The 15,833-nt window shown below is 41.9% G+C and overlaps 1 protein-coding gene across 3 annotated transcripts in view; it reads left to right on the plus strand.

Moving 5' to 3' along the window:
- Positions 1–970: 970 nt before the first annotated feature.
- LOC135116438 (sulfotransferase 1A1-like) overlaps positions 971–15,833 on the plus strand; it is a 56,920-nt gene continuing 42,057 nt past the window's right edge. For 2 of the 3 annotated variants that reach the window (XM_064033899.1, XM_064033897.1), the window contains exon 1: positions 971–1,090. The gene's annotated coding sequence lies outside the window, so the exon portion shown is untranslated. Of the gene's footprint in view, positions 1,095–15,833 lie in introns of all 3 variants that reach the window. The other variant, XM_064033898.1, reaches the window with a different exon arrangement.

Here is a 15,833-nt window from a genome sequence, read left to right on the forward strand (position 1 = left end):
TTTTATGATTTTCTGCCTTGAAGTTACTACAGTACTTACACTCAAATCTCACTGAGGTAGGCGAAATAAATGTGTGTGTGTGTGTGTGTGTGTGTGTGTGTGTGTGTATTTAGTTTATAAAAAAAAAAAGCTGCAAGACAACGCTGACCTACACGTAATAGTCCTTCTGTGTGTGTGTGTATATATATATATATATATATATATATATATATATATATATATATATATATATATATATATATATATACTCGTATATATATATATATATATATATACCCAAACAGGCAAAAATGTGGCAACATCATAATGATCTATACTTTCCGCCATAAGCATTAAAGGAGGAAGAAAATACGTCCAATAAGTATAAACGAGTTAGGAGGTTAATGATTGACATGGAAAAACACGAATGTTTTAAAAGTATGACGTTAACGATGCACGGGATAACAGAAGTTTAACCCTAAAACTAACTCCTTTGAACGAAAGCCTTACTCATTGTTTTCTCAGTAAACCCATGATACCGACACTATATGAACGTCAAAACACTGGAGAACTTTTGAACCAGTGAGTTCGATTTCGCTAGACTCCCAAACCAGCCAGTTTCATGCTTAGGTGCAGACCAAGGAGAGAGAGAGAGAGAGAGAGAGAGAGAGAGAGAGAGAGAGAGAGAGAGAGAGAGAGAGAGAGAGAGAGTGTGGAAAAAAATTACGAAGCGCCAACTCACGATGAAGTATTACATCTTGCTCACCATGACTGTACATATTTAGTGAGACAAGAGGAGGAGGAGAACGTAAAAAAAAAAAAAAAAAACTAAGTAGAACAATAACTTGACAAATGTAAGAAATAACGATCTGGCATTATGCAACACCACTTTGAATACAGTGGTGGGAACAATATACGTGTAAGTATGAGAGAGAGAGAAAGAGAGAGAGAGAGAGAGAGAGAGAGAGATGCCATTATGCACCATGGGGTAGAATACGTGGGTCGAGTGGGAGACCTTGAACACCATTTCCCATTTCTACTCAGTGGCCTCTGTGACTTCGTCGAATAAGCAGGGTTCTGTTTCAGCTCTTCCTTCATTGAATATTTTGAAGTAGGTATAAAAAATAAGTTCTTTGCGAATACCTTTTTTTTTTTTTTCTGCCATGAAGTTACTACAGTACTTACACTTAAATCTCACTAAGAGAGGCGAAAGGATTCTATGTGTGTGTGTGTATGTGTGTGTGTGTGTGTGTGTGTGTGTGTGTGTGTGTGTGTGTGTGTGTGTACTTTATAAAAAAAAGCAAGACAACGCTGACCTACACGTGATAGTTCCTCTGTGTGTGTATGTGAATGTGTGTTCTATTCATACATAACTCTCTCTCTCTCTCTCTCTCTCTCTCTCTCTCTCTCTCTCTCTCTCTCTCTCTCTCTCTCTCTCTCTCTTGCTGATTTTGCTTAGTATTATTCGCAATTATGTTTCCCATGCCCTCACTAACCTAAACACTCGGAAGGCTTATGGACCTGATGGGGTCCCTCCTATAGTTCTCCGAAACTGCGCCTCCGTGTTTGCACTAAACTACCGTCCTATTGCTTTAATTTCTTGCCTATATAAAGTTTTTGAATCTATCCTCAACAGGAAGATTCTTAAATATCTATCACTTCACACTCTTCTTTCTGATGGCCAGTTTGGGTTCCGTTAAGGCTGCTCTACTTCTGATCTTCCGGCTTTCCTTACTGACTCTTGGTTAACATCTTTTAGTGATTTTGGTAAAACTTTTGTTGATGCCGTAAACATATTAAAAACTATTGATAGTCTGGTTTACTTTGTTTTCCAAATTACCGACCTACGGCTTCTGTCCTCTCCTTGGCTTCATCTCAAGTTTCCATTCTGACCGTTCTATTTCTGCTGTGGGAGAGAATCACTGTTCTAAATCTCTTTACAGTGTTGCTCCTCAGGGTTCTGTTCTCTCACCCACTCTCTTCCTATTATTGATGAAACATCAAAACAAATTTCTTGTCCTTCCCACTCCTATGCTGATGATACCACCCTGCACTTTTCCACATCTTTTCGTAGAGGTCCAACCCTTCATGAAATAAACAGCAGAGAAGCCATATATATATATATATATATATATATATATATATATATATATATATATATATATATATATATATATATATATATATATATATATATATATATATATATATATATATATATATTATGAAAATAGCGGTAGAAGATAGCTAGAGATGCAACATTGCGGCGATGAGACGAAAAGCTTTAGATTCCACCCTGTGTAAAAGAGCGGTACGAGAAAAGCCGACGGAGACGTCTCAGAACGCTTAACTTCATATATATTATATATATATTAGACAGTAAGGTTAATGATCAGGTTAATGAGGAAACCATTAACGTTAAGGGCCCATTATCCCTATTGTGCACGATATATATATATATATATATATATATATATATATATATATATATATATATATATATATATATATATATATTATATATATTTTCTAGTTTTCCCTGGTCAGTTAGGGCTGAGATGTTGCCTCCTGTTAAAGGACTTTTGGGTTTGGCATTTGGGAACCGTTACCCCGATTGGATGCCCTTCCCCGCGGACCGTAGCCAGGATTCGAACCCGTGCACCTGATGACCTTTTGGCCCCCAAAGCGCGCGCGGTACCACTGTACCACGGCATATATATATATATATATATATATATATATATATATATATATATATATATATATATATATATATATATATATATATATATATATATATATATATATATATATATATATATATATCCCCATCCCTTCTTTGTACCCCACTGTCTCGCAGAATGGTAGGGCATCCTGCTCTCCGGTTCCAACGCGAATCGGTGTCTGAGATATGGATGGAGAAGACGCAGTGAGTGAAGAGGGAGCACTGGCATGGAATAGGGCGATATTTACTTGTTTTACCACTTGTTAGTTAATACTGTATAAGATTTAGCGGTAGTACCGTCCCTGTCAATTTAAGTAGGTGATATAACGGCTTGACTGAGTGTGGGGTGTCAGTACGACTCATGGTGACAAATAGTCACCCTTGTCTGTCACTGTCTGTTGTCCTGTGTTTGGTTTGTTGTCTTGTTGTGCTGTTAAATGTTACTGGGCTTCATAATTTTTTTGGGAATTTTGAACCCAGGTGATTATAATTTCTCTATCATGCAGTGGCGTCTACTCCTTTGTCGGGCCTTTCTGTTCCTATGTGGGAGTGGCCTATCTTCTGAGAAACTGTCTATGGTGCTGCTCAGCGGGAGGAGGTAATTTTTCTGTGAGCATGGAAAGTTTTGTTGTTTTACAGAGGGTGGTTGCTCATGGAATATTACAATCCTCATAGCCATTGTCCCTTGTCGTAGCTGTTCCTCCAAGAACGTGGTTTGTAATTCATTCCTAGGAAATTTGAGTTGTTTGGTAGCTACAATACTCCCTTCCCTTTTTGTGGGTGAAATAGGGTGGCGATCTCATATTTGTTATTCGTTACAGAAGACAAGGGAACCCTTTAAACGTATATGTGGATCTCGCACTAGCTTACGCTGGAGGTAAGTTAGGGAGGCTGACCCGATGTAGTGGCAGCTGTGAGAGGGTCTGAACCTGGTAGTGCAAACATTATATTTCAATCACGACAGGAGACCAGAAGGATGCTGTTAAGATGACTATGAGCCCTGCACTAGACTACTTAGGTGGTAGTCTGGGGAAGGTGGCCAAGTTAAAGGCAGCAGTAAGAGGGGCGGAATCTGGGTCGTAACAGAAATTGGCCAGGATTGCTGGAAGTTTCGTAGTCAAATGAGGGAGACAGTTGCTTGTTGTTTGTTTCGTTGTTCTTTGTGTGCCTGTACTCAGCTTACGCCCTGGAAGGGAAGGCTTTTTTTTTTTTTTTTTATGTAGGAAGGATACTGGCCAAGGGCAACAAAAATCTAATAAAAAAAATGCCCACTGAAATGCCAGTCCCTAAAAGGGTCAAAGCAGTGGTCAAAAATTGGTGGATAAGTGTCTTGAAACCTCCCTCTTGAAGGAATTCAAGTCATAGGAAGGTGGAAATACAGAAGCAGGCAAGGAGTTCCAGAGTTTACCAGAGAAAGGGATGAATGATTGAGAATACTGGTTAACTCTTGCGTTAGAGAGGTGGACAGAATAGGAGTGAGAGAAAGAAGAAAGTCTTGTGCAGCGAGGCCGCGGAAGGAGGGGAGGCATGCAGTTAGCAAGATCAGAAGAGCAGTTAGCATGAAAATAGCGGTAGAAGACAGCTAGAGATGCAACATTGCGGCGGTGAGAGAGAGGCTGAAGACAGTCAGTTAGAGGAGAGGAGTTGATGAGACGAAAAGCTTTTGATTCCACCCTGTCTAGAACAGCAGTATGAGTGGAACCCCCCCAGACATGTGAAGCATACTCCATACATGGACGGATAAGGCCCTTGTACAGAGTTAGCAGCTGCGGGGGTGAGAAAAACTGGCGGAGACGTCTCAGAACACCTAACTTCATGGAAGCTGTTTTAGCTAGAGATGAGATGTGAAGTTTCCAGTTCAGATTATAAGTAAAGGACAGACCGAGGATGTTCAGTGTAGAAGAGGGGGATAGTTGAGTGTCATTGAAGAAGAGGGGATAGTTGTCTGGAAGATTGTGTCGAGTTGATAGATGGAGGAATTGAGTTTTTGAGGCATTGAACAATACCAAGTTTGCTCTGCCCCAATCAGAAATTTTAGAAAGATCAGAAGTCAGGCGTTCTGTGGCTTCCCTGCGTGATATGTTTACCTCCTGAAGGGTTGGACGTCTATGAAAAGACGTGGAAAAGTGCAGGGTGGTATCATCAGCATAGGAGTGGATAGGACAAGAAGTTTGTTTTAGAAGATCATTAATGAATAATAAGAAGAGAGTGGGTGACAGGACAGAACCCTGAGGAACACCACTGTTAATAGATTTAGGAGAAGAACAGTGACCGTCTACCACAGCAGCAATAGAACGGTCAGAAAGGAAACTTGAGATGAAGTTACAGAGAGAAGGATAGAAACCGTAGGAGGGTAGTTTGGAAATCAAAGCTTTGTGCCAGACTCTATCAAAGGCTTTTGATATGTCCAAGGCAACAGCAAAAGTTTCACCAAAGTCTCTAAAAGAGGATGACCAAGACTCAGTAAGGAAAGCCAGAAGATCACCAGTCGAGCGGCCTTGACGGAACCCATACTGGCGATCAGATAGAAGGTTGTGAAGTGATAGATGTTTAAGAATCTTCCTGTTGAGGATAGATTCAAAAACTTTAGATAAGCAGGAAATTAAAGCAATAGGACGGTAGTTTGAGGGATTAGAGCGGTCACCCTTTTTAGGAACAGGTTGAATGTAGGCAAACTTCCAGCAAGAAGGAAAGGTAGATGTTGACAGACAGAGCTGAAAGAGTTTGACTAGGCAAGGTGCAAGCACGGAGGCACAGTTTCGGAGAACAATAGGAGGGACCCCATCAGGTCCATAAGCCTTCTGAGGGTTTAGGCCAGCGAGGGCATGGAAAACATCATTACGAAGAATTTTAATACGAGGCATGAAGTAGTCAGAGGGTGGAGGAGAGGGAGGAACAAGCCCAGAATCGTCCAAGGTAGAGTTTTTAGCAAAGGTTTGAGCAAAGAGTTCAGCTTTAGAAATAGATGTGATAGCAGTGGTGCCATCTGGTTGAAGTAGAGGAGGGAAAGAAGAAGAAGCAAAGTTATTGGAGATATTTTTGGCTAGATGCCAGAAATCACGAGGGGAGTTAGATCTTGAAAGGTTTTGACATTTTCTGTTAATGAAGGAGTTTTTGGCTAGTTGGAGAACAGACTTGGCATGGTTCCGGGCAGAAATATAAAGTGCATGAGATTCTGGTGAAGGAAGGCTTAAGTACCTTTTGTGGGCCACCTCTCTATCATGTATAGCACGAGAACAAGCTGTGTTAAACCAAGGTTTAGAAGGTTTAGGACGAGAAAAAGAGTGAGGAATGTACGCCTCCATGCCAGACACTATCACCTCTGTTATGCGCTCAGCACACAAAGACGGGTCTCTGACACGGAAGCAGTAGTCATTCCAAGGAAAATCAGCAAAATACCGCCTCAGGTCCCCCCAACTAGCAGAGGCAAAACGCCAGAGGCACCTTCGCTTAGGGGGATCCTGAGGAGGGATTGGAGTGATAGGACAAGATAAAGATATGAGATTGTGATCGGAGGAGCCCAACGGAGAAGAAAGGGTGACAGCATAAGCAGAAGGATTAGAGGTCAGGAAAAGGTCAAGAATGTTGGGCGTATCTCCAAGACGGTCAGGAATACGAGTAGGGTGTTGCACCAATTGCTCTAGGTCATGGAGGATAGCAAAGTTGTAGGCTAGTTCACCAGGATGGTCAGTGAAGGGAGAGGAAAGCCAAAGCTGGTGGTGAACATTGAAGTCTCCAAGAATGGAGATCTCTGCAAAAGGGAAGAGGGTCAGAATGTGCTCCACTTTGGAAGTTAAGTAGTCAAAGAATTTCTTATAGTCAGAGGAGTTAGGAGAGAGGTATACAGCACAGATAAATTTAGTATGAGAATGACTCTGTAGTCGTAGCCAGATGGTGGAAAACTCGGAAGATTCAAGAGCGTGGGCACGAGAGCAGGTTAAGTCATTGCGCACATAAACGCAGCATCCAGCTTTGGATCGAAAATGAGGATAGAGAAAGTAGGAGGGAACAGAAAAGGGGCTACTGTCAGTTGCCTCAGACACCTGAGTTTCAGTGAGGAAAAGAAGATGAGGTTTAGAAGAGGAGAGGTGGTGTTCTACAGATTGAAAATTAGATTTTAGACCGCGAATGTTGCAGAAGTTAATGAAGAAAAAGTTGAGGGGGGTGTCAAGACACTTAGGGTCGTCGACGGAAAGGCAGTCCGACCTGGGGACATTTATGGTCCCCTCCCCAGATGGGGACTCCGAGGCTGGTGTAGGAGTCGCCATGATTTTAAAATTTTTGGAGTGAAGGGTGTGTGTGTTATTAGGTGCTTGTAGTTTTGTGTGGAGGAAGAGAGTTGTCTTTAGAGGGCAGGCTGTGACTACCCCCTTGTGTTGTGAGACACAAAGGGAAACGTTCAGTGAGGTCACAGCTGGGTTTAATGATAAGTTCACAGCACCCCCTGAACAGTGCTTTAGACCTCACTGGGAGTAATTATCGTTTCGGCAGCCCGGGTCCCCTGCCTCTGCTGGGATTGGCAGTATAGATCTGACATAGTTTGGCATCAGGACATAGTCTCACAATTAGTGTCCATTGCCATATTAGTCCTGGCCACAATGTCGGTGGATTTTCCCAGAGAAAAGGCATGTCTGAGTAGATGAGATTTAAGTTGGAGATGACAAGAATGGAGATGGAAGAGGTTAGTGAAATGAGAAGGCTTGAGTTGGAAGCTGAAGCCGAACCAAGGAGTCTAAAGGCTGAGGACATTAGAGAAGCTAAGAGACTTGAGGCTGAGAGGGAAAAGAAAATGAGGTTACTTGAGGAAAAGGAGAAGGCGAGATTACTTGAGCTAGAAAAAGATCTGAGGTTACTTGAACCGGAGAAAGAGACAAAGATGTATGCGAGGGAAAAGGCTGAAAAAAAACAAAATATTTGAGTTGGAGAAGACTCAAATAGAAGCTAATTCACCGCATGACTTGAGGAGAGGAGAAAGAGTGAAGGAGGATACAGTAGAAAAAGAGATGGTGCAGATTTTGAAGTTGATTCCTGAGTTTCATGAAAAGAAAATAACGGAATGGTTTCGGAGATTCGAGAAGAAAGCTTCAGAGTTTGATTGGCCGCAGGGGAGATGGTTTGGCCTTGTTGCTAATGTGTTGAAAGGCAAGGCTCTTGAGGGTTGTGATAGAATGTCAGTGGAAGATCTGGGGGATTATGAGGAACTTAAGGCTGACATCCTGAGAGCCTACGAACTATGGTCCGAGGCTTATAGGCTACAGTTTCGTGGAAAGAAGAAAATGCTTGGTGATTCTTACCTTGAGTGTGCTCGCTATTTCGAGGAAATTTTTGAGAAATTGATTACTAGCGAGCAAGCCACCTACTATCATGAGTTAAAGGAACTCATCGTAATGCAGGATTGTTAATGTGGCCGAGAAGGAGCTTGTACCGCTGCTCCGAAACAAAAGATTTAAAAGCCTAAAGAAGGCAGCTATGTGGGGTGATGACAATATATTGGCCCATCGCCATGTATCTCACCAGGGGGGGGTGCAGGAGTTAAGGGGGCTGGAGAGAAATGGTCGGGAGACAGTGAGTGTTGGCCCCACAGGAAATCCCTGTCACAGTGTTGGGTTTGGGAACAAGTCTCTGCTAGGGAATTCATATAGCAGCAGGCCTCCTTTTGATCCGAAAAGGAGGACAATAGGGAAAATGGTGCATAGTAGCCCTAAATTCAATAACCAGTCCACCTGTTATTACAACAGAGCTACAGGGCACTTCCGATTTCATTGCCTAATGTTGGTTGAGGCTTCAACCCCTAAGCCTTCCTACAAACCAGTGGCTTTGCTGGCCTGGCCTGACCAGAATAATGAGAAAGAATCTTTTGGATCTAAGTGGAGACTGGCCGGAAAGAAGACAGAGGAGGCTGCTTCCGAGTCAACTGTCAGAACTTCATTTGAGTATATGAGGCCTTGTTTGGATTAGTGTCGCCCTTTTTTTGTGCAAGAGCACTGTGGACATTACTGGGGAAGAGAACCCTGTCACCGTGCTGGTTGATTCGGCAGCCCAACAATCTCTGTTGGAATATTACAGGGAGGAAGGTAACCTCAGGGAAAACAGTATTATATATATATATATATATACTCGTATATATATATATATATATATATATATATATATATATATATATATATATATATATATATATATATATATATATATATATATATATATATATATATATATATATATATATATATATATATATATATATATTGCTGAGAAATTTGCCACTACTAGGGTGAGGCTAACTTGTCCGCTAGTAACCACAGGGACGCAAGTGTCTGTAGTGGACCTGCCAGTGTCTAGTGCTCATTTCCTTTTAGGTAGGTGGGAGAGTTTGGGTACAGTCCCCCTCCGCTGACCCCGTCCCAGATGTGGAGGCTGATGGGAGTCCTCTGTAGCTCCTGGGATCGATTGCAATAAGGCAGGGTTACCGAGAGTAGTGCAGAGTGGATGAAATAATACATGCCGCAGTAAGACAGAGTGCCGAGGCCTGTCGTGCTGCTGGCGAGGGTTTGGGCAAGCCAGAGTCAGGCACGTCCTTGAGTCATGGTACTAGAACTGACTGCGCAAAGGCAGACCCACCACTGGAAGAACATAACTTCTGGAAGCACATAACTTGGGTGTGGATGTTACTGAGGCTGAGGTTGGAGAGTTGGATCTAGACGGTATATTTGTTGGTCTACCTCACTCTGAACAATAACCAGGAGGTGGCACCTGACCGGGACCAGTATTCAGTAGGTGCCAGTATTCAGTCCGGGCCCCAACGTGGTGTGTCGGATCTGCTCTTCTAGTATCGACCCTAAGTGTCTTGACACCCCCCTCAACATTTCTTCATTAACTTCTGCAACATTCGCCGCCTTAGTTCTAATTTTCAATCTGTAGAACACCACCTCTCTTCAACTAAACCTCATGTTCTCTTCCTCACTGAAGCACAAGTGTCTGAGGCAACTGACCTTTGTAGTTCCTTTGCTGTTCCCTCCTACTTGCTCTATCCTCATTTTCAACCCAAAGCTGGAAGCTGCGTTTATGTGCGCAACGACTTAACCTGCTTTCGTGCCCATACTCTTGAATGTTCCGATACCTGTCACCTAACTCCTCTGACTATGAGAAATTCTTTGAATATTTAACTTCCAGAGTGGATCATATTCTGACTCTTCCCTTTTGTGAGGGATCTCCAGTCTTGGAGACTTCAATGTTCACCATCAGCTTTGGCTTTCCTCTTCCTTCACTGACCATCCCGGTGAACTAGCCTTTAACTTTGTTATCCTCCATGACGTAGAGCAATTGGTGCAACACCCTACTCTTATTCCTGGCCGTCTTGGAGATACACCCAACATTCTTGACTTTTTCCTAACCTCTAATCCTTCTGCTTATGCTGTTACCCTCTCTTCATCGCTCCAGTCCCTCATCAGGATTCCCATAAGCAGAGGTGCATCTGGGATTTTGCCTCTTCTAGTTGATGGGACCTGAGGAGGTATTTTGCTGATTTTCCTTGAAATGACTACTGCTTCCATGTCAGAGACCCGTCTCTGTGTGCCGAATGCATAACAGAGATGATAGTTTTTTTTTTTTCAATGTAGGAAGGACACTGGCCAAGGGCAACAAAAAATCCAATAAAAAAGATGCCCACTGAAATGTCAGTCCCAAAAAAGGGTCAAAGCAGTAGTCAAAAATTGATGAATAAGTGTCTTGAAACCTCCCTCTTGAAGGAATTCAACTCATAGGAAGGCGGAAATACAGAAGCAGCCAGAGAGTTACAGAATTTGCCAGGGAAAGGGATGAATGATTGAAAATATTGGTTAACTCTTGCGTAAGAGAGGTGGACAGAGAAAGAAGAAAGTCTTGTGCAGCGAGGCCGCGGGAAGAGGGAAGGCATGCAGTTAGCAAGATCAGAAGAGCAGTTAGCATGAAAATAGCGGTAGAAGACAGCTAGAGATGCAACATTGCGGCGGTGAGAGAGAGGCTGAAGACAGTCGGTTAGAGGAGAGGAGTTGATGAGACGAAAAACTTTTGATTCCACCCTGTCTAGAAGAGCAGTATGAGTGGAACCCCCCCAGACATGTGAAGCATACTCCATACATGGACGGATAAGGCCCTTGTACAGAGTTAGCAGCTGAGGGGGTGAGAAAACTGGCGGACACGTCTCAGAACGACTAACTTCATAGATGCTGTTTTAGCTAGAGATGAGATGTGAAGTTTCCAGTTCAGATTATAAGTAAAGGACAGACTGAGGATGTTCAGTGTAGAAGAGGGGGACAGTTGAGTGTCACTGAAGAAGAGGGGATAGTTGTCTGGAAGGTTGTGTCAAGTTGACAGATGGAGGAATTGAGTTTTTGAGGTATTGAAGAATACCAAGTTTGCTCTGCCCCAATCAGAAATTTTAGAAAGATCAGAAATCAAGCGTTCTGTGGCTTCCCTGCGTGAAATGTTAACCTCCTGAAGGGTTGGACGTCTATGAAAAGACGTGGAAAAGTGCAGGGTGGTATCATCAGCGTAGGAGTGGATAGGACAAGAAGTTTGGTTTAGAAGATCATTAATGAATAATAGGAAGAGAGTGGGTGACAGGACAAAATCCTGAGGAACACCACTGTTAATAGATTTAGGAGAAGAACAGTGACCATCTACCACAGCAGCAATAGAATGGTCAGAAAGGAAACTTGAGATGAAGTTACAGAGAGGAGGATAGAAGCCATAGGAGGGTAGTTTGGAAATCAAAGCTTTGTGCCAGACTCTATCAAATGCTTTTGATATGTCCAAGGCAACAGCAAAAGCAATAGGACGGTAGTTTGAGGGATTAGAATGGTCACCCTTTTTAGGAACAGATTGAATGTAGGGAAACTTCCAGCAAAAAAGGAAAGGTTGACAGACAGAGCTGAAAGAGTTTGACTAGGCAAGGTGGAAGCACGGAGGCACAGTTTCTGAGAACAATAGGAGGGACCCCATCAGGTCCATAGGCCTTCTGAGGGTTTAGGCATGGAAAACATCACTGCGAAGAATTTTAGTAGGTGGCATGAAGTAGTCAGAGGGTGGAGGAGAGGGAGGAACAATCCCAGAATCGTCCTAGGTAGAGTTTTTAGCAAAGGTTTGAGCGAAGAGTTCATCTTTAGAAATAGATGTGGTAGCAGTGGTTCCATCTGGCTGAAACAGAGGAGGGAAAGAAGAAGAAGCAAAGTTATTGGAGATATTTTTGGCTAATGCCAGAAGTCACGAGGGGAGTTAGATCTTGAAAGGTTTTGACACTTTCTGTTAATGAAGGAGTTTTTGGCTAGTTAGAGAACAGACTTGGCATGGTTCCGGACAGAAATATAAAGTGCATGAGATTCTGGTGATGGAAGGCTTAAGTACGAGAACAAGCTGTGTTAAACCAAGGTTTAGAAGGTTTATGACGAGAAAAAGAGTGAGGAATGTACGCCTCCATGCCAGACACTATTACCTCTGTTATGTGCTCAGCACACAAAGACGGGGCTCTGACTCGGAACCAGTAATCATTCCAAGGAAAATCAGCAAAATACCTCCTCAGGTCCCCCAACTAGCAGAGGCAAAACGCCAGAGGCACCTTCGCTTAGGGGGATCCTGAGGAGGGATTGGAGCGATAGGACAAGATACAGATATGAGATTGTGATCGGAGGAGCCCAACGTAGAAGAAAGGATGACAGCATAAGCAGAAAGATTAGAGGTCAGGAAAAGGTCAAGAATGTTGGGCGTATCTCCAAGACGGTCAGGAATGCGAGTAGGGTGTTGCACCAATTGCTCTAGGTCGTGAAGGATAGCAAAGTTGAAGGCTAGTTCACCAGGATGGTCAGTGAAGGGAGAGGAAAGCCATAACTGGTGGTGAACATTGAAGTCTCCAAGAATGGAGATCTCTGCAAAAGGGAAGAGGGTCAGAATGTGCTCCACTTTGGAAGTTAAGTAGTCAAAGAATTTCTTATAGTCAGAGGAGTTAGGTGAAAGGTATACAACACAGATAAATTTAGTTTGAGAGTGACTCTGTAGTCGTAGCCAGATGGTGGGAAACTCGGAAGATTCAAGAGCGTGGGCACGAGAGCAGGTTAAATTATTGCGCACATAAACGCAGCATCCAGCTTTGGATCGAAAGTGGGGATAGAGAAAGTAGGAGGGAAAAGAAAAGGAGCTACTGTCAGTTGCCCCAGAAACCTGAGTTTCAGTGAGGAAAAGAAGGTAAGGTTTAGAAGAGAAGAGGTGGTGTTCTACAGATTGAATATTAGATTTTAGACCGCGAATGTTGCAGAAGTTAATGAAGAAAAAGTTGAGGGGGGTGTCAAGACACTTAGGGTCGTCGACAGAAAGACGGTCCGACCTGGGGACATTTATGGTCCCCTCCCCAGATGGGGACTCCGAGGCTGGTGTAGGAGTCGCCATGATGATTTTAAAATTTTTGAGTGAAGGGTGTGTGTGTTATTAGGTGCTTGTAGTTTTGTGTGGAGGAAGAGAGTTGTCTTTAGAGGGCAGGCTGTGACTGCCCGCTTGTGTTGTGAGACACAAAGGGAAACGTTCAGTGAGGTCACAGCTGGGTTTAATGATAAGTTTACAGCACACCCTGAACAGTGCTTTAGACCTCACTGGGAGTAATTATCGTTTTTGACACCTGTGTCTACTGCCTCCTCCTCTAGAGGGGTACATTACTCATTCTTTTTCTCGACCTAAACATTCCAAACCATAGTTTAACACAGCCTGTTGTCGTACTATACATGATAAAGAGGTAGCCCACAAAAGGTACTTGAGCTTTCCATCACCAGAATCTCTTGAACTTCATATTTCTGCCAGAAACTATGCCAAATCCGTTCTCTAACTAGCCAAATACTCCTTCATTAATAGAAAGTGTCAAAATCTTTCAAGATCTAACTCCCTTGGTGGCCTCTGGGACCTATCTGCAATAACTTTGCTTCTTTTTTTTCTTGCTTTATTTCAAACAGATGGCACCACTGCCATCTATCTCTAAAGCTGAACTCTTCGCTCAAACCTTTGCTAAAAACTCTACCTTAGACGATTCAGGGCTAGTTCCTCCCTCTCCTCCACCTTCTGACTACTTCATGCTATCAATTAAAATTCTTCAGAATGATGTTTTTCATGACCTCGCTGGCCTAAGCCATCGGAAGGCTTATGGACCTGATGGGATCCCTCTTATTGTTTTCCGAAACTGTGCCTCCGTGCTTGCACCTTGCTGAGTCAAACTCTTTCAGCTCTGTCTGTCAACATCTACCTTTCCTTCTTGCTGGAAGTTTGCCTACATTCAACATGTTCCTAAAAAGGGTGACCGTACTAATCCCTCAAACTACCGTCCTATTGCTTTGATTTCCTGCCTATCTAATGTTTTTTAATGTATCTTCAGCAGGATGGTTCTTAAACATCTATCACTTCACAACCTTCTACCTGATCGCCAGTATGGGTTCCTTCAAGGCCGCTCTACTGGTGAACTTCTGGCTTTCCTTACTGATTCTTGATCCTCTTTTAGAGATTTTGGTGAAACTTTTGCTGTTGCCATGAATATATCAAAAGCTTTTGTTAGAGTCTGTCACAAACCTTTAATTTCCAAACTACTCTCCTACAGCTTCTTTACTTCTCTGTGACTTCATTTAAAGTTTTCTTTCTGATCATTCTATTGCTACTGTGGTAGACCGTCATTGTTCTTCTAAATTTATTAACAGTGGTGTTTCTCAGTGTACTGTCCTGTCATCCACTCTCTTCATATTATTCATTAGTGATCTTCCAAACCAAACTTCTTGTTCTATTCACTGCTGTACTGATAATACCACCATACGCTTTTCCACATCTTTTCGTAGACGTCCAACCCTTCAGGAAGTAAACAGTTCATGCAGGGAAGCCACAGAACACCTGACTTCTGATCTCTCTGTAATTTCTGATTGGGGCAGAGCAAAATTGGTATTGTTCAATACCTGAAAGACTCAATTTTTCCATCTATCATCTCAACACAACCTTCTAGACAACTATGGAGGTTGTTTCATTTTGAACGGGCCGGCCCGACCCAACCGTAACGCTATACAAACGATAATTTCTCTGGAACTACGCGGCCGATCGTAACGAAATTAAGTATAACTCTATCAATTTTATATGACATAGCTTTCATCTCTTGTACTGGGAGAAGTGAACGGTAACACTGCAAAAAGTAGGATATCGAAATTGGAATTTTTCAAAAACTATTCAACCAATTTTAACGAAATTTAAGAAGTGTCGCGTTATTATAATTTTAATAAAATTACTTATGTAAACTTTGGCTTAGCGCGGCGCATGCACATTCCATATTTTTAACTAAATCTATTATCAAAATAAAATTTTGTTCATAAGAGTAATACAAGTTATAAAAAAAAGCATGTCAAATTTGTAACAGTACTGTGCATGCACAAAATACAGTACAAAACTTTTTGTAAAGTGACCGTCCGTTTTCTGCAGTTTTCATTATCTTTTGTCTCGATGATAGCAGATACATAGCAATGAATGTAGAATAAAATTTTCTATCCAACACATTATAGCACAATGTTTTGAGCTACAGTGATTTGAATATTAGGTAAGTGCACGATATGTGAGGTGCCTGAAATTGTCATCAATTTTTTTAACTAATGAACGGATAAAGCTCAAAGTTTGTAGGTAATAAAATTAATACTAGTTATAACAAAAACGCATGTCAAATTTGCAATAGTGTTGCGCATTCGCAAAGTACATAATAAAGCTTTTCATAAACCGACCATCAGTTTTCTAAAAATTTTCACTAACTATAGTGGGGCACCCCGAATCTTATCTGCTGTATATATATATATATATATATATATATATATATATATATATATATATATATATATATATATATATATATATATATATATATATATATATACACACACACGTGTATCTGCTTGTGTATGGTTTATTTTTTCTCTATTTATTTATTTATTTATTTATTTTTTATAGTTTGCAGGTACACATTACATTTTTTTGTCTATTCTATTTGGATTAAAATAGAGAGAGAGAGAGAGAGAGAGAGAGAGAGAGAGAGAGAGAGAGAGAGAGAGAGAGAGAGAGAGAGAGAGAGAGAGAGAGAGACGGATATAAAGAG

This window comes from Scylla paramamosain, chromosome 31 (genome assembly GCF_035594125.1).
Source record: "Scylla paramamosain isolate STU-SP2022 chromosome 31, ASM3559412v1, whole genome shotgun sequence".
Classification (NCBI taxonomy): Eukaryota; Metazoa; Arthropoda; class Malacostraca; order Decapoda; family Portunidae; genus Scylla; species Scylla paramamosain.